Source organism: Hyperolius riggenbachi, chromosome 4 (genome assembly GCF_040937935.1).
Source record: "Hyperolius riggenbachi isolate aHypRig1 chromosome 4, aHypRig1.pri, whole genome shotgun sequence".
Classification (NCBI taxonomy): Eukaryota; Metazoa; Chordata; class Amphibia; order Anura; family Hyperoliidae; genus Hyperolius; species Hyperolius riggenbachi.
The window spans coordinates 217,229,221-217,253,327 of NC_090649.1; positions in this window are offsets into that span (position 1 = coordinate 217,229,221).

The following is a 24,107-nucleotide window of genomic DNA, read 5'->3' on the forward strand; positions in this document are numbered from 1 at the left end:
AATAATCATGATGGTATATGTCCACATGTTTATCTTATTATGTCACATGTACATTCAGGTACACATTAATATGTTTAAAATGATTTAGTACCAAAAATTATGATAGTGAGACTGGATGCTAACAAAATTACTGTGCAACTAGGTGTTTGGTTTCTGACTTTAACTTTATCTTACAGCTGGCGATGTCTAATGAGAGTAAGACCACTAAAGTATATGCACAAAAATGGGACATAGCAAATTTAGCTGTGATCGGAATAAAAACCTTTTAGCCTATAATTATTTTTAATTGTTCTTTTTAATTCCTGCAATTATCGTTTCAAAATTTCTGTATCTGTATAAGGTTATGCCCTGGAAGACCATAATTCCTAAATGAATGCTCTCTTATTAAAAAAGATCGCAGGAACATTATCTAGATTCGCTACTGACTGTGTTACCTACGAATCTTACATCATTTGAGGTAATTTCCATAATTAACTTCTGAGTGGGGCACTTGTGTCTTTTTAAAAAAAAAAAAAAAAAATACAGATAAGTTAATTGGTTTCCTTCTAAATTGGCCCTAGACTATGATGGACATATTACAAGGTGAACAGAAGCGCCAAAAAAAGTAAAAATAGATAAAAGTTTTAAAACATGGAGAGGCAGTGGTGGATGACCCTGCTTCATCAGGCAATGGGGTAGGAGTATATGGTGCATGCAGGTCTCAGTCTGGGTAAATCACCTCTGTGACAGAAGGGCTGATACTACTATTAAAACTCAAATAGTTTGGTTACATAATGAGTAGACCGTTTTTTTTTGAGAAATCCTTGATGCATGATAAACTGAAGGCAAAAAAAGAAGAGGGTGACAGAGGCTAATATGGATAGACAGCATATGTGAAGATATTCACATACATATCCAACAACTAAAAGAAGCAGTGATTGGCAGATACATCTGCTGTGCAGAACTACATATCACAAAGAGTTGGAGTTGGCTGAACGAATAAAAAGGAGAAGGAGGATGGTAGGATTAGCTTGTAAGATCCTCTGCGGACAGTCAGTGACATGACTGTGCATTCTGTTAAGTTCTGCAGAAGATGCCAGTACTATGTAAATACATAATAATAATATGGAAGGACATTAGACAATGACTATGGTAGCATTCGATTGTGAGCTCCTATAAGGGATAGTTAGTGACAAGACTATATACTATGTAAATCACCACGATCGGCTGTCATAGGCATCAGCGCACACGATCTCCTGCAAAACACGCCCCCAGGACTTGACGCCAATTGGTGTTAGGTGGTCCTGGGGGAGCCACCGTGTTCACGCCATTTGGCATGACACGGTCATTTAGAGGTTAAGACTTCTTGTGTCTTAATAATAACCTATTAGCACATTGGTTTCCTACAATAGCTGCATTCCACAAATCAGCCTCAATGCGTAAACACGTGACTTCTATTGTAATGTAGCACCTCTGTGAAATCTAGTCTAGAATCTATGGTTCTGCCTTCTTTTTGTGCCACCTAGTAACACCTGACTGACTTGCCTGACAGCTGAATTCAGAGAAGAGATTAAACAAGCTTTGTGCATTTTACCAGCTACATATGGCCCAAGTATTCTGCACTGTTTTTATTCATTTATTTATTTACTATTAGAATTTGCCTTAATTTAGTTGGACATTAATTTATATTCACCTTTCAATATCATAATTTATTTAAAGGAATACTATCGATTCACATATTTTTTTCAATTGACACAGGAATTGTTTGGGAAGTGCTGCTAAGTACTGGTGTATACATTTTAGTAGCAATTTCTTTGTTTACTGTTAGCTAAATACATTCAAAGTTTACTAACGCCAAAACTGAGGGCTGACTGAGCCATGAGGAGAGGGGAGATTCCCCTCACACTTGATCAGTTAACTCTATGTGTAGCTCTGTGTGTGTCAGAGAGAGACAGGACACAGGAGCTGCAGCTGTTGGGAGCTCTGTTTCTGACTGACCTGTCTGAAGAGAGCAGAGGAAATGTAACTAATTGTCACAGCTTTTTCATATTGTTTTTGCTTTCAGAGTTTGATATGTTTGATATTTGCTTTCTGTAGTCTGATATGCAACTCTGGCTGTGCATTGAAGCAGACACCCCTTCTGCAATTGATTTGTCCCAATGTAGCTAAATCCTACCCTCAATAAATTACAGCTTTTGCCTCTGATATTTAACATGAAAAGTAGGAACATGTTTACACAGCTACTTAGACATTATTTGTACATTGTCATTTTAGAACACTTGGGTATCAATAGTATTCCTTTAATACTCCTAACATGTGAACAATTCATTCTTTACAAATATTCACCGTCACTTTTTTTGTACAGACATGTACACATTTTTTTCAACTCCTGCCTTTTAAAAAAACAAAAGGAGCCCGCATTCCCTGGATCTTAAATAATGCAACAACTGAGTTTCCTTCGATGTAATGAGTATAGAAAGATTATACCTGTGAGCAAGTTTTAATGTTAATCTGTGCTCTAGTCTAGATATTGCATTTGGCAACCTCCAGTGAATGTCATCAATCATTTTACTTCCCCATAATGAACACAATACAAACAAGACCGCACTAAAGTTTTTGTTCAGTCAGCTTGCAGAGCTGTGAAGAGTTGACATGTAGTTAATGATCCAGCTTTAAGGCAGCCTTTATTTATTATGGAAGGAAATGAAAGAGGTGCCCTAGCTGCTAGCTAGTAGCTACATTATCTCTCATGTGAGAAAAATACAGAAAAGAAACCAAAGTTTTTGTGACACACGGAAATGCATCCCAGTAATGGAATCTTAGCTTAATGGCATTATTTTGTTTAGCTTTCCCTTAGAATCTTCCGGAAACAGGATTTGACATGACAGTCATATCATTCTCTAACTTTCTTCAGACATCCACTCTTATCCTGCATAACAAGACAACCTTAAGCTCTTTGGATGCTGGAGAGTTCCAAGTTTCAGCAATCCTTGTCAGTCCCCGAAACTGTCATTCTGCAGCAATTGTATAGCAACAAGGTATCTGGTTTGAACACCTGTCACGCTCCTCGCAGCCAGTCAGAATCCTTTCCTCTGTGGCCAATGCACAGCGTTATCAAGAGTCCATGTTCAAGCTCATATACAGTAGTCTAAAGTTGTTCCATCTTTGTATAAGTTAAAGTAAAAAGAATACAAAAACACAATGATTATATATTTATACCTTTTCTTGGGGGTAGGGGTCAATGTAAGATCCTCTTTTCCCAATGATGCTAGTTATTTTATTTTCATATTAATATAGCACCAACATCTTCTGCAGTGCTGTACAGAGTATATTGTCTTGTCAATTAACTGTCCCTCAGAGGGGCTCACAATCTAATCCCCACCATAGTCCTATGTATGAATGTCTCGTGCAGTGTATATATTGAAGTCTAGGGCCATTTTTTCAGGGGGAACCAAATAATTTATCTGTATGTTTCTTCGGGGGGATGTGGGAGGAAAGAGGAGTGCCCAGAGGTAGCCCACCCAAACATAGGAAGAATATACACATTCCATGCAGATAGTGCCCTGGCTGGTATTTGAACTAGGGACCCAGCACTGCAAGGCGAGAGTGATAACCGCTACGCCACTTTTCTGCCCAGTTTACCTACACTACAAGCTTTGCACTGATTGGCCACAGACCTTTTTCTGGTGATGTTAGTGATTTGACCCTTAACCACTTAAGGACCGCAGTCTTTTCACCCCTTAAGGACCAGAGCCTTTTTTCCATTCAGACCACTGCAGCTTAAATGGTTTATTGCTCAGTCATACAAGCTACCATCTAAATGAATTTTACCTCCTTTTCTTGTCACTAATACAGCTTTCTTTTGGTGCTATTTGATTGCTGCTGCGATTTTTACTTTTTATTCTATTCATCAAAAAAGACATAAATTTTGGCAAAAAAATGATTTTTTTAACTTTCTGTGCTGACATTTTTCAAATAAAGTAAAATTTCTGTATACATGCAGCGCGAAAAATGTGGACAAACATGTTTTTGATTAAAAAAAACCAATTCAGTGTATATTTATTGGTTTGGGTAAAAGTTATAGCGTTTACAAACTATGGTGCAAAAATTGAATTTTCCCATTTTGAAGCATCTCTCTCATTTCTGAGCACCTGTCAGGTTTCATGAGGTGCTAGAATTCCAGGATAGTATAAATACCCCCCAAATGACCCCATTTTGGAAAGAAGACACCCCAAAGTATTCACTAAGAGGCATGGTGAGTTCATAGAAGATTTTATTTTTTGTCACAAGTTAGCGGAAAATGACACTTTGTGACAAAAAAATAAAATAAAAAAAAGTTTCCATTTCTGCTATCTGGTGACAAAAAAAATGAAATCTGCCATGGACTCACCATGCCCCTGTCTGAATACCTTGACGTGTCTAGTTTCTAAAATGGGGTCATTTGTGGGGTGTGTTTATTGTCCTGGCATTTTGGGGGGTGCTAAATTGTAAGCACCCCTGTAAAGCCTAAAGGTGCTCATAGGACTTTGGGCCCCTTAGCGCACCTAGGCTGCAAAAGAAATGTCACACATGTGGTATCGCCTTACTCAGGAGAAATAGTATAATGTGTTTTGGGGTGTATTTTTACACATACCCATGATGGGTGGGAGAAATATCTCTGTAAATGAGATTTCTTTTGATTTTTTTACACACAATTGTCCATTTACAGAGATATTTCTCCCACCCAGCATGGGTATGTGTAAAAATACACCCCAAAACACATTATACTACTTCTCCTGAGTACGGCGATACCACATGTGTGACACTTTTTTGCAACCTAGGTGCGCTAAGAGGCCCAACGTCCTATGAGTACCTTTAGAATTTCACAGGTCATTTTGAGGCATTTGGTTTCTAGACTACTCCTCACGGTTTAGGGCCCCTAAAATGCCAGGACGGTATAGGAACCCTACAAGTGACCCCATTTTAGAAAGAAGACACCCCAAGGTATTCCGTTAGTAGTATGGGGAGTTCATAGAAGATTTCATTTTTTTTTCACAAGTTAGCGGAAATTTTTCAAAAAATGTCATTTTCCACTAACTTGTGACAAAAAATAAAATCTTCTATGAATTCCCCATACACCTAATTGAATACCTTGGGGTGTCTTCTTTCTAAAATGGGGTCACTTGTGGGGTTCCTATAATGCCCTGGCATTTTAGGGGCCCTAAACCGTGAGGAGTAGTCTAGAAACCAAATGCCTCAAAATGACCTGTGAAATTCTAAAGGTACTCATAGGACGTTGGGCCTCTTAGCGCACCTAGGTTGCAAAAAAGTGTCACACATGTGGTATCGCCGTACTCAGGAGAAGTAGTATAATGTGTTTTGGGGTGTATTTTTACACATACCCATGCTGGGTGGGAGAAATATCTCTGTAAATTAAAATGTTTTGATTTTTTTTACACACAATTGTCCCTTTACAGAGAGATTTCTCCCACCCAGCATGGGTATGTGTAAAAATACACCCCAAAACACATTATACTACTTCTCCTGAGTACGGCGATATCACATGTGTGACACTTTTTTGCAGCCTAGGTGCGCTATGGGGCCCAACGTCCTATTCACAGGTCATTTTGAGGCATTTGGTTTCCAGACTACTCCTCACGGTTTAGGGCCCCTAAAATGCCAGGGCAGTATAGAAACCCCACAAGTGACCCCATTTTAGAAAGAAGACACCCCAAGGTATTCCGTTAGGTGTATGGTGAGTTCATAGAAGATTTTATTAGGGGTATAGGCATCTGCAAATTTTGATGACAGGTGGTCTATGAGGGGCCGAATTTTGTGGAACCGGTCATAAGCAGGGTGGCTTCTTAGATGACAGGTTGTATTGGCACTGAAGTGCAGGAATGTTCTCAAATCATGACCTTGACATGGCAATTAAGTCATACCAGCAGTGATCAGAAAAAAAATTTCTGTCACTGCGGTGGGGCGGGTGAGGGTTTGGCCGGGTGATCAGAAGCCCGCAGGGGGCATATTAGGGCCTGATCTGATGGGTAGCAGTGACAGGTGGTGACAGGGGGTGACGGGGTGGTTGATAGGTGATCAGTAGGTGATTACAGAGGAGAATATATGCAAGCAATGCACTGGCGAGTTGATCAGAGGGGGTCTGGGGGGCTAATTTAGGGTGTGGGCGGGTGATTGGGTGCCCGCAAGGGGCAGATTAGTGTCTGATCTGATGGGTAGCAGTGACAGGTGGTGACGGGGTGATTGATGGGTGATCAGTGGATGATTAGAGGGGAGAACAGATGTAAACAATGCACTTTCAGAGGTGATCTGAGGGTGGGTCTGCACGCAATCTGAGGGTGTGGGTGGGTGATCAGGTGCCCACAAAAGGCAGGTTAGGGTCTGATCAGATGGGTGGCAGTGACAGGTGGTGACAGGGGGTGATTGACAGGTGATCAGTGGGTGATTATAGGGAAGAATAGATGTATACAGTACACAGGGGGGAGGGTCTAGGGAGGATCTGAGGGTGTGGGGGGGGTGTGTTCAGGAGCCCCCAGGGGGCAGTTTAGGACCTAATCTAAAAAATAGCGTTGAGATAGTGACAGGGAGTGATTAATGGGTGATTAGGGGGGTGATTGGGTGCAAACAGGTGTCCCAGGGGTGGGCAGGGGGGGTCTGATGGGTGCAGTGGGCGATCAGGGGGCAGGATCAGTGTGCTTGGGTACTTACTAGGAGGGCTGCAACCTGCCCTGGTGGTCCCTCAATCACTGGGACCACCAGGGCAGGAGGCAGCCTGTATAATACGCTTTGTATACATTACAAAGCGTATTATTCGCTTTACATGCGGAAGATCGGGGGTTAACAACCCGCCGCCGCTGCTAATTGGCTGGCGGGTTGACGTCGCGGGTGGGCACATCCAGCGTGCGATCCCCGGCCAGCTAGTCCGCAACGAGCCGCCGCCGATCGGTGGTCGTTGCGGGCTCCACTTTGCCGCCGCCCCTAGGTAGATAGATCTATATATATATATATATATATATATATATATATATATATATATATATATATATATATATATATATATATATATACATATATATATATATATATATATACATAGATCTATATATGTATATATATATATATATATATATATATATATATATATAGATCTATATATATATATAGATCTATATATATATATAGATCTATATATATATATATATATATATATATATATATATATAGATCTATATATATATATATATAGATCTATATATATATATAGATCTATATATATATATATATATATATAGATCTATATATATATATATAGAGAGAGATCTATATATATATATATATATATATATATATATATATAGATCTATATATAGGTGGTTGGGAGGGGATCAGGGGATACATGGGGGGGGAGAGCTGGAAAAAAGTTTATTTTTACACTAAAATCGCACAGCCTGTCACGGCTGCAGGCTGTGCGTCTCTCCCTGTCACACAAGATCCACAGTGACAGGGAGAGGGAGGCGGAGAGGGAGGCGGAACGGCAACTATGTTGCCTTTCAGAGGGTGATCGCTGTGATTGGCTCACAGCGATCACACGGCAGGGAGCCAATCAGTGACTGCTCCTGCCGATACCCGGAAGCCTTAGCTGTCATAAGACAGCTAAGTGCAGCCGGTTCGGTGCGCGCGATCGCGGCGGGGAGCGGCGGCGCCGGTGATAGAGATCTACGCCCTGCCAGCCAGGAGCCCATCAAAACAGGGCGTAGATCTCTATCACTGCGGTCCGGAAATGGTTAAAGGAGACAATGGAAAATGCCTGCGAGCTCCAGTGAGATTCCCAGCAAGCACTTGTCAGCACCACTCAACACAAGTCAATACTTCAACAGTTATGTCAGTCAACTCATGCTAAAACATCAGTCAGCTCCTGTACAGCACCAGTCAGCACCTGTTAAAAGTGCAAGTTTTTTTGCTTGTCAGCACTGTTTAAAAGTGTCTGTCTGTTCACGCCTGCCAGCACTTGCTTCATGCACCATTCAGTGACTATAAATGCCACCCAGCACCTTTGAAAAGCACCAGTCATCTTCTGCAAACAGACTGAGCCTACAGAATCATATACAAGTCTGTATGTGATTCAAAACTTCTTATTGTAGGGTTCTGATACAGTTCTGTATAATGCCTAAAGAAAAAACGTAACTTTTCGAAAGCTTGCAATAAACTATGTACAGTTAGTCATTAAAGGTATCACCGGAATCAATGTTTTTTGGTTTGATGTCTGCATTTCTGCTACTTGACTAACACCGGACCACACTTCACTTGCTTCTGCACCGTTAGGGAGATACTAGGCCAGGTTTGTGGAACTTTGTCCTATTGTATTATTGTTATTATTGATTTATAAAGCACCAACATATTCCGCGGTGTTGTACAAAGTCAAAAACAAATGTGGGGTACATAATAATACAGACAATGTTTAACACCAACGTACAAAATACAGAATTGGTACAAAATACAGAATTGGTAATTCAAGTGACAAATGTAACTTGATGAATAAAATGTATAACAAATTGCACAAACAAAAAGGCTTAGCATGCCCTGCCCTTGCGAGCTTAAAATCTAAATTAATGAGGGGAACAAGTGGTGAGTTAGTATACAATTTTTATACCTAAAGGCAGTGTGGTTATTTAGTAAGGAATACAACTTGACTAGAGGTCAAAGGGGGAAGATCTAAGTTAGAGCATTTGCTTATTGGAAAACGTGAGTTTTGAGGGAGTATATCAAGATTTCATAGGTTATAGAGTGACAGATGTGTTATGGAAGGGTATTCCAGAGAAGGGGTGAAGCATGTGAAAGCTCTGCAGGACAAAAGAAGGTTGTGTTCAGATCTGAGATTGGTATCTGAAAATTAGTGAGGCGATATATGGCGTAGAGATATTGTAGAGAGCTTTGTAGGCTACGGTTAACAGTTTGAAATGGATACACCCGTTAACCACCTGCCGACCGCGTCACGCCGATGGGCGTGGCCGCGGCGGCAGCCCCAGGACCACCTAATGCCGACTGGCGTAAAGTCCTGGGGCCAGCTAATGCAGGAGATCACGCGCAAGATGCGAGCGCAGCTCCTGCTTGGGGGCGGAGCTCTGCCCCGCCTTCAGTCTCTGAGCGGCGGAGACTGTTGGACGATTACTGTGATCGCCGTCTATTTACGCCGTCTATTTACATGGTGCAGCTCTGCGATCAGCAGCAGCGCTGCACTGAGGACAGCGGAGAGCGATCAGCTCTCATAGGCAGAGGCCTATGACAGCCGATCGCCATAAATGACAGCCGATCGCCATAATTGGCTGGCTGTGGGGAGGGAGGGAGGGTGGGTATATATTTAAAGAAACAGTTTTTTTAATGAAAAAACAGTAAGAAAAATATTTATACAAATAAAAATAAACAATGTGGGGGCGATCAGACTCCACCAACAGAGAGCTCTGTTGGTGGGGAGAAAAGGGGGGGGGGATCACTTGTGTGCTGTGTTGTGCGGCCCTGCAGCTTGCTCTTAAAGCTGCAGTGGCCTATTTTGCTAAAAATGGCCTGGTCATTAGGGGGGTTTAGCACTGCAGTCCTCAAGAGGTTAATAGGCAGCCAATGAAGAGCTTGACAGAGTGGAGCAGTAGAGGAACCGTGAGAAGAAAGATGAATGAATTGAGCAGTTGAGTTCAGTAAAGATTGGAGTGGTTAGTTGGTAGTTCACAAAGCAGTATATTACAATAGTCCAAACAAGATATTATAAGAGTGTAACGATTGCGGGATTATTTCCGTGGTCAGCGCCCAAGATGCGTGCTGACACTGCGGAAATCCTCCACAATCCTCCACAAGTGCATCTGTGGCAGTGCACCGCCTCTGCACTGCCACGGATGCCAGATGGGAATTGTACGAGTTCAAGCAATGCAGGGCAAGGTAGCCCTTAAAGAGAGAGAGCACAGAGACAGAATGCATGTGTGTCCACCAATCTAGTCGCCACCCAGTGACGGTGAACACACAACAGCGGAAACGAAGTGGGAACGCAATCGCAAGAGTGGCGATTGCCAATGTATGTGTGTCCACCAATCTAGTCGCCACCCAGCGACGGTGAACACATAACAGCGGAAAGGAAGTGGGAATGCAATCGCAAGAGTGGCGATTGCCAATAGTGACACAAGACCGAATCAGACAGAGCACAAGTATAGCAAGAAAGACACAGCAAATAACAACGATCAGAACATCAAGGAAAATAACAAATGCTAACTAAACGTGAACACCACACTCATTCGCAACAGCGAACACGTTTAAGATACGATCACCGCGCGATAGGCGCCCAGTGATAAGCGTGCCACCCTAACTACCCAAGTAACACAAACATGAAAAGAGAACACGAACGCTTGCTAAACGGTTACCTCAGCGAGCCTACAGCAAGCGTTCATAACAGACAAGACAAAGAGAAGGAGTATCTTTGTCTTTGTGGAGATGAAGATTTCATTTTTCAGCACGACCTGGCACCTGCTCACAGTGCCAAAACCACTGGTAAATGGTTTACTGACCATGGTATTACTGTGCTCAATTGGCCTGCCAACTCTCCTGACCTGAACCCCATAGAGAATCTGTGGGATATTGTGAAGAGAAAGTTGAGAGACGCAAGACCCAACACTCTGGATGAGCTTAAGGCCGCTATCGAAGCATCCTGGGCCTCCATAACACCTGAGCAGGGCCAGAGGCTGATTGCCTCCATGCCACGCCGCATTGAAGCAGCCATTTCTGCAAAAGGATTCCCGACCAAGTATTGAGTGCATAACTGAACATAATTATTTGAAGGTTGACTTTTTTTATTTTAAAAACACTTTTCTTTTATTGGTCAGATGAAATATGCTAATTTTTTGAGATAGGAATTTTGGGTTTTCATGAGCTGTATGCCAAAATCATCAATATTAAAACAATAAAAGGCTTGAACTACTTCAGTTGTGTGTATTTGAATCTAAAATATATGAAAGTCTAATGTTTATCAGTACATTACAGAAAATAATGAACTTTATCACAATATGCTAATTTTTGGAGAAGATCCTGTAAATAACAAAACTGTAATAAACAATTCAGAAACAGCAAACGACCTTTGAAAGCAATTAGCATCATACAAGTGCATTTCTCCCCAAGGTGGGTGTAATGATCTGCTCTGCTGTCTGCACAGGCAGACAGCTTTTTGACCATTTTGTAGCTCTGAGCGTTGCAGGTCCCTGGAAAGGGGACCTGTCTTCACTCTGCAACTTGCTGAGCTGCTGTTCTGGGGAGGAATTTGCATCCACTTGTCATGCAAATTGCTTAGCTGCTTCCTCTGATGGCTTGCAGTATAAAAAACATTTCTTCCCAGAATTCCTGGCTGGTCATGATGGTTTGTTCCTGCTGACTTACCTGGAGTCTCAGCCTTTGCCAATCGTTTGTTAAGATTATCTTAGAGTAATTCCTTGGGAGTGCACTAGGCACTCCTTCTAGCATAGTCAGGTTGTATTATCTGTTTGCCTTCTACTGTCTATCTGTTGCGGTTGTCTTGTCGCCAGCGGCGGTCGACAGGAAATCGTTCTGTCTGTTGGGATCGCATTCGCCTTAGCGGTAGTGGCGGTGGTTCCTTCTGTATTCTGCCTTAGGGGTGCTAACCAGAGCAGCGGTTGCTACTGGTAGCCCCATCAGTCTGTCTGTCTGGATCGCATTCGCCCTAGCGGTAGTGGCGGTGGTTCCTTCTGTGCTCTGTCTGGGAGTGTAGGCCAGAGCTGCGGTTGCTGCTGGCTACTCCTTCTCTCTGTCTTGTCTGGTACGAATGCTTGCTGTAGGCTCAGTGAGGTAACCGTTTAGCAAGCGTTCGCGTTCTCTATTTTTGTGTTTGGTTAGTTATGGTGGCACGCTTATCACTGGGCGCCTAACGTGCGGTGATCGTGTCTTTAACGTGTTCGCTGTTGCGAATGAGTGTGGAGTTCGCGTTTAGCTAGCGTTTGTTATTTTCTTTGACATTCTGATCATTGTTATTTGCTATGTCTTTCTTGCTACACTTGTGCTCTGTCTGATTCGGTCTTGTGTCACTATTGGCAATCGCCACTCTTGCGATTGCGTTCCCACTTCATTTCCGCTGTTGTGTGTTCACCGTCGCTGGGTGGCGACTAGATTGGTGGACACACATACATTCTGTTTCTGTGCTCTCTCTTTCTTTAAAGAGACTCTGAAGTGAGAATAAATCTCGCTCCAGAGCTCATAGTTAGCAGGGGCACGTGTGCCCCTGCTAAACCGCCGCAATAGCGCCGCTAAACGGGGGTCCCTTGACTCCCAAACCCCCCACTGCAACACTTGGTCGCAGACTTGGTCGCTCCTGGAGGCAGGGCTAACGGCTGCAGCCCTGCCTCCAGTCGCGTCTGTCAGCGGTGCATCGCCGCCTCTCCCCGCCCCGCTCAGTGAAGGAAGACTGAGAGGGGCGGGGGAGAGGCGGAGATATGCGCTGACAGACGCGCGTGGGGCAGGGCTGCGGCGGTTAGCCCTGCCCCAACCAGGAAGCGCTCCCCCGCATTACGGAGGGGATTTGGGGGATCAGGGACCCCCGTTAAGCCGCGGGATAGCGGCGGTTTAGCAGGGGCACACATGCCCCTGCTAACTCTGAGGTCTGAAGCGAGATTTATTCTCGCTTCAGACTCTCTTTAAGGGCTATCTTGCCTTGCATTACTTCAACTCGTGCAATTCCCATCTGGCATCTGTGGCAGGGCAGAGGCTGTGTTCCTCTGCACTCCACAGCTCCATCTGCCGGTGGGAATTTCCATCTACAGGTGCATAGCACCATAGCTGGGTTCTGTAAATTACACGCTTGTGGAGGATTTCCGGAGTGTCAGCGCGCATCTTGTGCGCTGACCACAAAAATGATTCCGCAATCGTTACAGTGGGTTTGAAGAACAAGGACATCCAGAGCAAGAAAGGCAGAATAAACTACTAATAACTATTTTTCTAGAGATGCCAGCCCCAGATAAAATTTAGTTGTTAACAAGGTCGGTATTCCCATAATCGTGAGAAGCTAGTTTATCGTTATAGCACTGTGGTGAATCATAGCCAGCTAGTCGGTAGTATAATAAATCTATATTACTATATTTAATGAATAATATAATTGCATGCAAATTGAATGCAAAGTATATGCAGCTTGAAACTGGACCAATCCAAATTGGCAGGAACCTTGGACCCAGTTGCAAGCTGCATACAATATGCATTAAATCTGCACGCAAAGCCAGAAATATTAGCATTTCCACCAAAAGTACGGTAAATCACACATTAGCCGTACAGTGCTGAAAGTAACCAGTCTTATGGTGTTCATTAATAGTGCAATTTTTATAAACAATACTTTATTTTGTTTAATTTAGCAAAGTGGAAATTACTGTGTCTATGCAACAAGTTTACAATTTTATCTTAAAGATCAAATACGATCATTTAAATCTGGTTGACAGTTCAATACACTGGCTATTTAGGACTGACTATATGACTTTTCTTTTAATGTATCTCATTTATGATTGCAGGTGATTTTTCAGATTGTCCATGAACATTGTATTGTTTTTGAATGTGTACACACATCCATTTTTGATTGCCCAATCATTGGCCAAGTTTACCACCTCCATGTAAGGATGAGGGCTAACAGATTTAGAATAATTTGAGCAAATTATGTAGGTAACCTCTCATACTAGATGGAGAAGGTAAAATTGGCCAATCATTACTCAACCAAAATTGGATGAGTGCATGCGCCTTTATAGTGGTGGTGAGCCCTACTCTTTTCTTCCAGGATAACTGCCCTTGGTGTGCAGGATAAAGGTGGCCACTAACGGTCCAATTTCTAACAAAAATCATTCGAGCAATCAAAAATTCTGATTGAATTGGTTGTAAATAATCTCTGTTGATGGGCACAATCGATTATGAGCGATTATAAAAATAGTCGTCCGATTGGATTTTCATCAAACCAAAATTTGGATTTTCTTTTTGGTTGTGATAGATAGGAAGCAGAGATTGGTTTGTTGATGTAGTGAACGATTTCACTTCCGATCAGAATTATTTGATCGCTTTAACGATTTTTCTGCTCAAGGCAGATGTTCCTGACAGCCTGATAGTCCAGGACTGATGAGTATGTAATTTATGGAAAATTAAATGTTAACATGAGCTGGGGGAGGACAGTGAAACTGCATAAATGCAATCCACCTAAAAACACATTGATCGCTGGGAACTATTTTCAGTTTCTCCACTGGCACAGAGGAATATTTCAATTGAACAATATAAATGTATAATGCACTGCATTATTCTAACAGAGGCGATGCAAAACAACATATTTGTATTTTTACTATAAATAAAGTGCAGGGAAACCAGAGATGACCATGGTATTTATATAATTGGTTTAAGCATTTATGGGGTATTTAAATTGTGTTTTAATGGAAGATAGCATATACCTGCTCCTTATGCAATAAAGTATTGTTATATTTTCCTATACCTGGAGTGTTGCTGTCCTTTTCAGGGGCATTCTTTATAGTTTTGTAGTTTCAGGAGTATATTTTCCAAGTCGTTACCAATCATCTTGTACATTAGAATCCCAAATTTAATCCCAAATCAGGACACTATCTGTATGGAGTTTGTATGTTCAGTGCATATCTACATGGGGACCTCCAACAATATAATGGACTGGTATGCTAACCAATATCTATAACTGGTTTCTTAGATTAGGGAAGAAACATTTAATGGTGAGCTCTACTGGGGGATAGTGATATTCTCTGTAAAGTACAACACTACTGTATATAAATGTTTATTAATAATCATCATCATCATCATCATCATCATACATTAAGTTAATGAACCAAAAACAACAATCATCTCATCTCAAACGCCATCATATATTGTACATTGCCATTTCTAATTTAGGTTTCATTTTCTCTTTAGCCACCATATGGTTGATCTACCACTGCCATCTCTGCTCAGTAGGGAAAAAAGTGAATGTTAGTTGGCTGCTAAAATGTATTTACTTGCCGTACTACTGCAGCCACTATCCAATCTCTGTAAGAGCCCTGCTTTTTGAGGACTCTGCAAGAAAATTGTGCTTGCTTACACTCTTAAATAGTTTGCTCTTTTTTTTTGTAATATAATACTTACAGAAGAAATTTTGTTGTATTGTAATTGATGGTCTCGTCGTACCTTCCTATACTTACAAAAGACTGATTAAATTTATAAGCGCTTTGTGAGCTTCTAGTGCCATGTAAAGTTGATGTGCTAATAACCTTCCTTAAGCTTTGCTTCATTAACTTACGGAATTACATTTTTTGTACTGGCTTGAGTTCAAAATATTTAAAACATTTCCTTCCTTATTTAAGGGAGTGATGAAAAATGGCATCGAGCTGGTGTAATGCAGCCAAGCCAACATAGCTGAAATTATCTCAGTGCATATACTTCATCTTACCATTATCTAGAGAAAACTAAATATGTGTTTTAAGGAAATTAGGCTAACTCCAAAACAGGAAACTCCAAATGGCAATTATCTATGAATCACTGTAAGCTGGAGCCTGATTTCTACGATGTTGAATTTGCATTGCATGGTCTAGAATTTCCCAGCAATCACAGATTATTACATCTCTGTCAGTGTGCCTTCAATTTAGAAAGTGGCTTCATAATTCTAGGAAGTATGGAGGCATGGTAGCTAAATGGTTTGCACTCATGCATTGCTTGGTTTGATGCTTGGGTACTTTGTTGCCAAGCATTGCTTTTCAGTAGGAGGGTTTTTCTGTCTCTTTTAGTCCACTATACTTTCCTAGTGGTTTGGGTCACCCTGAGCTGCTTGATTACTTTTTTGTCACTCATGCATTGCAACATTGGAGTCTCAGGTTCAAATGTCAATCAGGATATTGTAGGTTTTATCTGAGCACTCTGGTTTCCACTCATAACTCAAAAATATACTGGTAAGTTAGTTGGTTTGTGCCTAAAATTGGCCTTAGGCTATGGTAGGAACATATTATTTGGCCATGGCACAGATTAGATGGGCAGCATGATAGTATGGTGTATAGTACTCTCACCTTGCAATGCTATGGTAGGGAAGTTTCTATCAGCTAGATCAGGCCTGGACAAACTTGGTCTTCCAGCTGTTAGGGAACTTCAAGTCCCACAATGCATTGCAGGAGTCTGACAGCCACAGTCATGACTCAAAGGCAAATGCATGGTGGGACTTGTAGTTCCTAAACAGCTGGAGGGCCAAGTTTGCCCAGGCAAACTAGTGGGAACTAATCCAAAAACCCAAGAGTCAACTAAATGGGAGCCTGCATAACCACACCCACCTTTAGCACAGTTAAGCATATATATGAGTGGATTGCACATGTTCAGAGAGTTCATTTGGTAGCTACTAGCTAGTGAAAGGTGAGGTGTTTTTAATTTCCTTTTCTCCCATTTAGTTGACTCTTGGGTTTTTGGATTAGTTCCCAATAGACTGCTGATAAAAAAAATAGCATTGCATGGTTAGAGTACGACTCACCAGATTGGGGACACTTTGGCACAGTTAGTGAGCTTAAGTGCGTTAAAGTGTAACCAAGAGCCCCTGTCACGGTTTTCCTGTTGTGTGCTGCAGCCCCTCTGTATTTATATATATTTCTTGTGGAGATTGGGGATCTCCATTGCTGCGTGCATGCTTGCAAAAAAAATTGCATTAAAGTTGGTGTGTGTTGCTTACCCCTTGGTATTTGTTTATAATTTCCCCCTGTGAGCCTGCATAACCACGCCCACCTCTAGCACAGTTAAGCATATAAATGAGTGGATTGCATATGTTCAGAGAGTTAATTTGGTAGCTAGTGAAAGTGACCTCAGTGCCTTCCAGTGCCTTCCAGTCACCTTCTTGACTGTTGACTTGACTAAACACTAAAATATCTGAATGGTACCATTTGATAAATTATTCCTCAGAAATATATACAGAACTGCCTGTTTAAACATTTATATTTCTGCACATTTATGGCTGTAACTATTTTTTGCTTTATTTTTTCTTCATTTTTTTTATTGGCCATTCAATGTAATTTCATTTATTTTATAGATTTTTTCTCATGTGTGCATTTGCTATGGTTTATGCATATTGTGATTTATAGTTGCAATTTTTGTTCAAATCTTTGAAGTATCATTTTTTATCCTTTGATCCATGTGTGAAATAGTGCACTGTATCTGTTTGATGATGAATCACACTGCACAAAATCTTTTTGGCAATCCCGCTTGCTTGGTGGCTGTAGTATTAATATTGACAAGAAAATGGAAACTCTGAACCTAGTTTTGACATTCCCGATTAGGCTTTGATTGTAACCTGTTTCTGACAAGTATGGATGGCTTCCCAGAGTTTTACAGTTTTCTTCTTCTGTGTTTATGTGTCATCTCAGCACTGACAGCTTAGCCCTGTTAGTTTTTGCACTAGAGATTTTAGTACCAAGCTGTGCAGCAGAAAAAGGCAAAAAAAAAAAAAGGTAAAAGCACTGATAGTTTGTTTTTACCAACACACAGACACACCAAACCAGAAATTACAACTACACACACCCTTCTCCATGGGCCTTATTCAATTAAATGTTTTAGCCTAGGTAATATTTGCACACCTTATCAATAAAAAGCAGTTTAACTGCTTGCCGACCGTGTCACACCGATGGGCGTGGCCGCGTCGGCAGCCCCGGGACCAGCTAACGCCGATTGGCGTAAAGTCCTGGGGAAGCAGTTTGCTCCGCCTTCAGTCTCCGAGCGGCGATCGTCGCTCGGAAGACTGTTTCATGGCGAAACCGCGGTGTATTTCCATGTACAGTGCTGCGATCTGCAGCAGTTCTGTACTGTGGACAGCCGTGTGACACGCCTGTGCTCCTGGGGGACAAGAGAGCGATCGGCTCTCATAGGCAGAAGCCTATGACAGTCGATCACCGTGATTGGCCGACTGGGGGGAGGGAGGGGATATGGAAAAAAACCACAAAGAAAATAGCAAGAAATATTTTTAAAAAACCAAATAAATATTTATAAAAAAAACAAATAAACACATTGGGCGATCAGACCTCACCAACAGAGAGCTATTTTGGGAGAAAAGGGGGGAATCACTTGTGTGCAGAGTTGTATGGCCCTGCAGCTTGGCCTTAAAGCTGCAGTGGCTAATTAAGTTGGAAATATCTTGCTCACTAGGGGGGTTTAACACCATGGTCCTCAAGAGGTTAAAGGGAACCTGAAGAAAGAAGTATATGAAGGCTGCCTTATTTATTTCCTTTTCAACAATACCAATTGCCTGTCAGCCCTGTTGATCTATTTGGCTGCAGCAGTGTTTGAAATCACACACCTGAAACAAGCATGCAGCTGATCTTGTCAAATTTAACACAAATTCCAGAAAGACATGGTCTGCAGCATTCTTGTTCAGGGTTTATGGCTAAAAGTATTGGAGGCAGAGGATTAGCAGGGTAGCCAGGCAATGAGTATTGCTTTAAAAGAAATAAATATAGTAGCCTCTATAACCTCCTCACTTCAGGTGTCCTTTAAGCTACCAGGAAGCAAGTACTATAAATATTTGGAATAATTTTGACAATACGTTTTCCTCTACTTTTCAGTTGTAGAGTGCTGCTAATTTTATTTTAAACAGAAGATGAAAAATTACCTACTTGGAGAAAACTTAGGAGAAAAAGTGAATTGAACAAGGGCCCATATGTTTCAATCGACTTCTTGCATGTAACTTAGCATTGACACCCCCCCCCCCCAAAAAAAATACTCATCTAATGAAGCTGTCTTCATTATTAAACACAGATCCAACAATGAAATCACGCAGGCATGGATTGGCACGCCTAGGTCTCTGCTCCTCTTCTGCATCAATAAAGTAAGCAGAGCAATACAAAAATAAACCTCAGCCAAGCTCAATCAACTTTTGTGTGGGGGTGGCTTAAGTTCTTAATAATACTCCAAGGTGAGCATTCTGCCTTTTGTACTGATTACTGTCTATTATGTCCTGGACTCATTCATTTAATTCATCTAGTTAGTTTAAAATGTTTTATAACTTTTCACAGATGCAGAGAGATAAGTGAATATTGTTATGACACTTTTTGATGAATGTAGTAATGCATGCCCAGGGCCTGGTTTCTGATAAGGCCACAAGGATCTGGGCCTAGGGCAGCTGCTGCTGAAGATGAAAGAGGTACTGCTGCATTTGGAAGAGGAGGCAGCAATTGGGGAGCAACACATGGAAGAGGGAAGCTGCTGCCCAAGGGAGTTGTACATGAAAGAGAGGGGCTGCTGTATATGGACGTTACCCATAGACGAGAGGGATGCACGTAACATGGGAGGGCAGCTGTACCTGGAAGGGAAGCTACAAGATAATTGGTCTAGGGATGGAAAAGTATGAACCTTTGTTAAGCAGCTGCACAAGAAGAAATCAGGGTCAGAAGCAAAAAAATAAAAGGGTGTTTATTCAGCAGTTTGAGGATCAAATTTTCTGTATGTGATAAAAATGTTTTCTGTAAATAATAGACAATGATTTTAGTTTGCCCACATTTAAAGTTGTCCTATCCATTTATTATGCTTGAAATGACACATATAACCAACACATCAAACTTTATTAGAGATGCATCATGACACGGTGACAGAAAAGACAATTCAACAAATAGTTTAATTGAAGACATTTATCCCCAAAGAAAATAAGTCATCCTATTGTATGGCTGAGCACACAATCATTTCTATGTTTACATATTTTTATTCTGGAGAAGTTCAAAAAGACTGATATCACAATATATCCCTTCAAACATGTTTTCCTACCGATCCTTTGATTACATCATCATCAATGAAATTCCATATTAATTGTAGCCAGACGGCATATTGAGATACCATCCATAGTTATTTCTCTGTGCTAAAAAAGAAAAAAAAACGTGCCTTCTGTTCCGACAAATCACTTACAACAAATTTGGAGAATTTTCTGGGGTGTTAGATGACTAAATGGAACCATCATCACTTGCTGTATGAAGAAAGCGAAGGAGAAAATCAGCTTTGCAGGAACTAAGTGAAAGAGCAAAGCATATACCCACTGTGAAAACTGATTGAATTTTCACTCGCCTCTGTTTCACATTCCTCCATCATCTGAAATGAAATTGATTTTTAAAGAAGCAGAAGAAATCTTTCACCAACAGAGGCAAGCTTCATATAAACAAATTCCTGTCGCCGGTTCTATACCCCCCGAAAAATGGATGAAGAAAGTGTGAACATCGTAATTGTTATTTGTAATCTGTGTTATGTTCATTATTTATTGCAAGGCATTGCTATTTCAGCATTCTATCTGTCTGCAGAAATGGGTTTACTCATTGTTTATTTTATACTTTATTTATTTTAAGGTTTGTGAATTGTTCTGTTCATAGAAATGTTTGTAAGTCTACAAGTAATTATTTTCCAACATAAACGTACTCTTTTATCATGTTAAATAGCAATTGAAGGCCTACATCGCACATGAGATTTGTCACACAGCAGCTAGTTACTAGACGCTGCAACTACTTGCTGCAACATGAATGGAAAGTGCTAGTGTAGGTATTCTTATGCGCGCATAAAAATGTCATACAAGGGCCTGACTGGTTACACATACTGGGATTTCCTTTTTGCTCACCTAAAGTTGAAAAATTGCTAATGCCTTTAGTTTTAAGAAGGCAGATTAACCTCCGTGGCAGTTTGATTATTTCCGTATTTTAGGGTCTAAAAGTGGTGCAAGTTTTTTTACACATTTTTAGACCCTAAAACCAGAAAAATAAATCCCACAGCAGAGAGATCTGCGGTAGCCCCGGCACTTACTCACCTCCCTGGGTGAGTAAGTGCACTGCAGTTCTCCCTCCGTCCTCCGAGTGGCTCTGTAACCGTATAGTTAGATCACTGTCTTTCACCATGATGACAAAGTGATCTCACCAGAGAGATCCAGAGCCTCTGAGAACCGGAAGGAGAATGGCTGCCAGCGGGTCCTGGGTAAGGTGAGTTGAAATGCCCGCTGCGCGCAATGCTCTGCATAGACCTCCCAGCAGCTACCCCGAGTCAGGCTTGGGATTACTGCTTCTGGCTTCTTTTTTCCACCCAGAGCCTGACTCATGGTTGCTACCAGGGAGGTTAATAAAATGTTAACCAGGAAATCCACTGCAGTCATGCACCAGAATGGTCCTCACATGGGAAGTGGGTGTTTTTGCTTTCAGAAACCTTGTGCTGTCAAGTTTAATATTTATGCATGACCGATCAAAATCTTTTTAACAATTATTAATGATGAATGTAATTCATTGAAGTTGCCTTATGTTATAACTTTTTGGATAAATGATGGAAAATACAACTTGCCGATGTTGAAACGTTAAGCAATGATTTCTCTTGAGGGGTTTTCACGTCCTTTTTTGCCTACTTCAGTGGTTCTAGTTCACCATGACTTACTAATTGCCCAGGCCCCTAAAATGCAATCAATATTAATTCTTTGCACTTCAAAATTCCTACACACAACAAGATGAAGCACAGTAATAGGAACCATTAACATGGAGAATCGCAGTTTGCAAGAATATAAAATACAGTTTTCTCCACTGAAATGGTCCCTACACTCAGGGCCAGCCTTAGATTACACAACGTCATAAGCAAACCTAGACACTGAACCTCGAGTCGTATTCTCGGCCCTTTCACGTATTACAGTCTAGGAAAGGAAACATGATTCACAATAAATATCACTTATGTGGAGCCTAACCTGTCAATGTAAAAAAATAAGTAGAGCTGTCATTAACCAGTTCGGCCTTTCTGGACGAGTTTTCTCGTCCAGAAAGGCACTGCTACTTTCCCTGCGTGGTGCGCGCCCGCGCGCGCACCCGCCGCCCACCGATCAGTGAATGGGAATATAATTCCCATTCACCGATCTAACTCCCCCGCAGAAATACCAACGCTTTCTATCCAGAGAGCGTGGTATTTCTGCCCCCCCAGGAAACAACTGCCCTGCATTTAAGTTCCTGGATGCGACATCGGTACTATAAATTGTGATAGGGACATCGTTTAAATCGTGTAATAACCGGGACAGATGGGCAAATAAAATACATGAGTTTTAATTACGGTAGCGTATATTAATTTCAAACTATAATGGCCAAAAACTGAGAAATAATGATTTTTTTCATTTCCTTCTTAATCTTCCTGTTAAAATGGAATTAGAAAAAAATAATTCTTAGCAAAATGTACTACCCAAAGAAAGCCTAATTAGTGGCGGAAAAAACAAGATATAGATCAATTCATTGTGATAAGTAGCAATAAAGTTATAGGCGAATGAATGGGAGGTGAACGTTGCTCGGATGCATGAGATTTTCGGCACTGCGGCGCTGAACCGGTTAATAAGGTCTGGAAATTAATTATTGATGATCTTTTTGTCACAGTGGGTGGTTCTTACAGATTTAGAAGGAGGGACCCCTTCTAAAAAAAAAAGCCTCCTGCCATAAAATAGAGGGAATTGCTATAACATTATTAATTAATTAAGTAGAAAAAATGCACCTTTATTTCTAAATGAAATATCGGCACCATAAATTGTGATAGGGACATCGTTTAAATGGTGTAATAACCGGGACAGATGGGCAAATAAAATACATGAGTTTTAATTACGGTAGCGTATATTAATTTCAAACTATAATGGCCAAAAACTGAGAAATAATGATTTTTTTCATTTCCTTCTTAATCTTCCTGTTAAAATGGAATTAGAAAAAAATAATTCTTAGCAAAATGTACTACCCAAAGAAAGCCTAATTAGTGGCGGAAAAAACAAGATATAGATCAATTCATTGTGATAAGTAGCAATAAAGTTATAGGCGAATGAATGGGAGGTGAAAGTTGCTCGGATGCATGAGATTTTCGGCACTGCGGCGCTGAACCAGTTAATAAGGTCTGGAAATTAATTATTGATGATCTTTTTGTCACAGTGGGTGGTTCTTACAGATTTAGAAGGAGGGACCCCTTCTAAAAAAAAGCCTCCTGCCATAAAATAGAGGGAATTGCTATAACATTATTAATTAATCATTAATCCTTTTTGTCTACCAACTAAGAGTATTTTTCTTCCATTTATATACTGATTAAAATAGTATAATGCAGCGATAATTGTTCCTGAGGAATGCTTAGAATATGACCCAACGTATGAAGTGTCATTCTAGTCTATTTAAATCTTGACTAATTAACAAAAATGTGATCTCAGTGGTGTTTTTACAGGCACAGAGTCATATTTTACTTAGAAAATGGCACCAGAATATTGATGATGATGATGTACAGATATATACATCTTTACATATTCAAGAACTGCTCTTAGCACATGATCCTGCATAATAATGTTGTACAAAAGCAGCATTCCATTATCCAACTCTGCCAGATGGTCTCTGCCAGGTGTTAGCAATTAATTATTGATTTTCTGTGAGAATATGTGTAAGAATATTTTAAAATACAGACGGTCCTTTTTTTTTTATTTATTTATTTTTTTTTACAATATCCTACTAGGGTTTGCAGTTGTTTTTTTGGACGCTTAAATGATTTCTCTTCTTTGTGTAATGGAGAAAAAGTATAGTCTAATGTTCTTAAAATACTGTGTTCAAGCACAACACAGGGAAATCCTACAATATAAACTGTAGACTTGAACAGGCTTGGAGTGCACTATAGTTGAGTAAATATTTACGCTTATAATTACATGGAATGAGGTTCAGACTAAAGACCTGGTTTACTAAATAAGTTATTTTCTCCTTAGTCTCGCCCACTTCATTTAGCCAAGCAAGTTAATGCTTTATGTATGTAGCTGATTGGGTAGTTAAATTACAGGGACTCCGAGCTCAAAATAAAAACAAAATCAGTACTCACCTGGGGTTTTCTGCAGAAATTGCTCCCCAGCGGCTCCCAGCGACACTGGGCCCGAGTGTCGGGCTCCTCTTCCTAAAACGTCAGGTCTGTCATCACCACGCCGGCCGCCTCGAATCTTCACGGCGGCCGGCATGACAGTACTGCGCATGCGCCATACTGTCACGCCGGCCGCCGTGATGACGTGAGGCGGACGGCGTGGTGGCGACAGACGTGACGTTACAGGAAGAAGGAGCCCGACAATCGGGCCCCGTGTCGCCGGGAGCCGCCGGGGAGCCATTTCTGACTAGGCC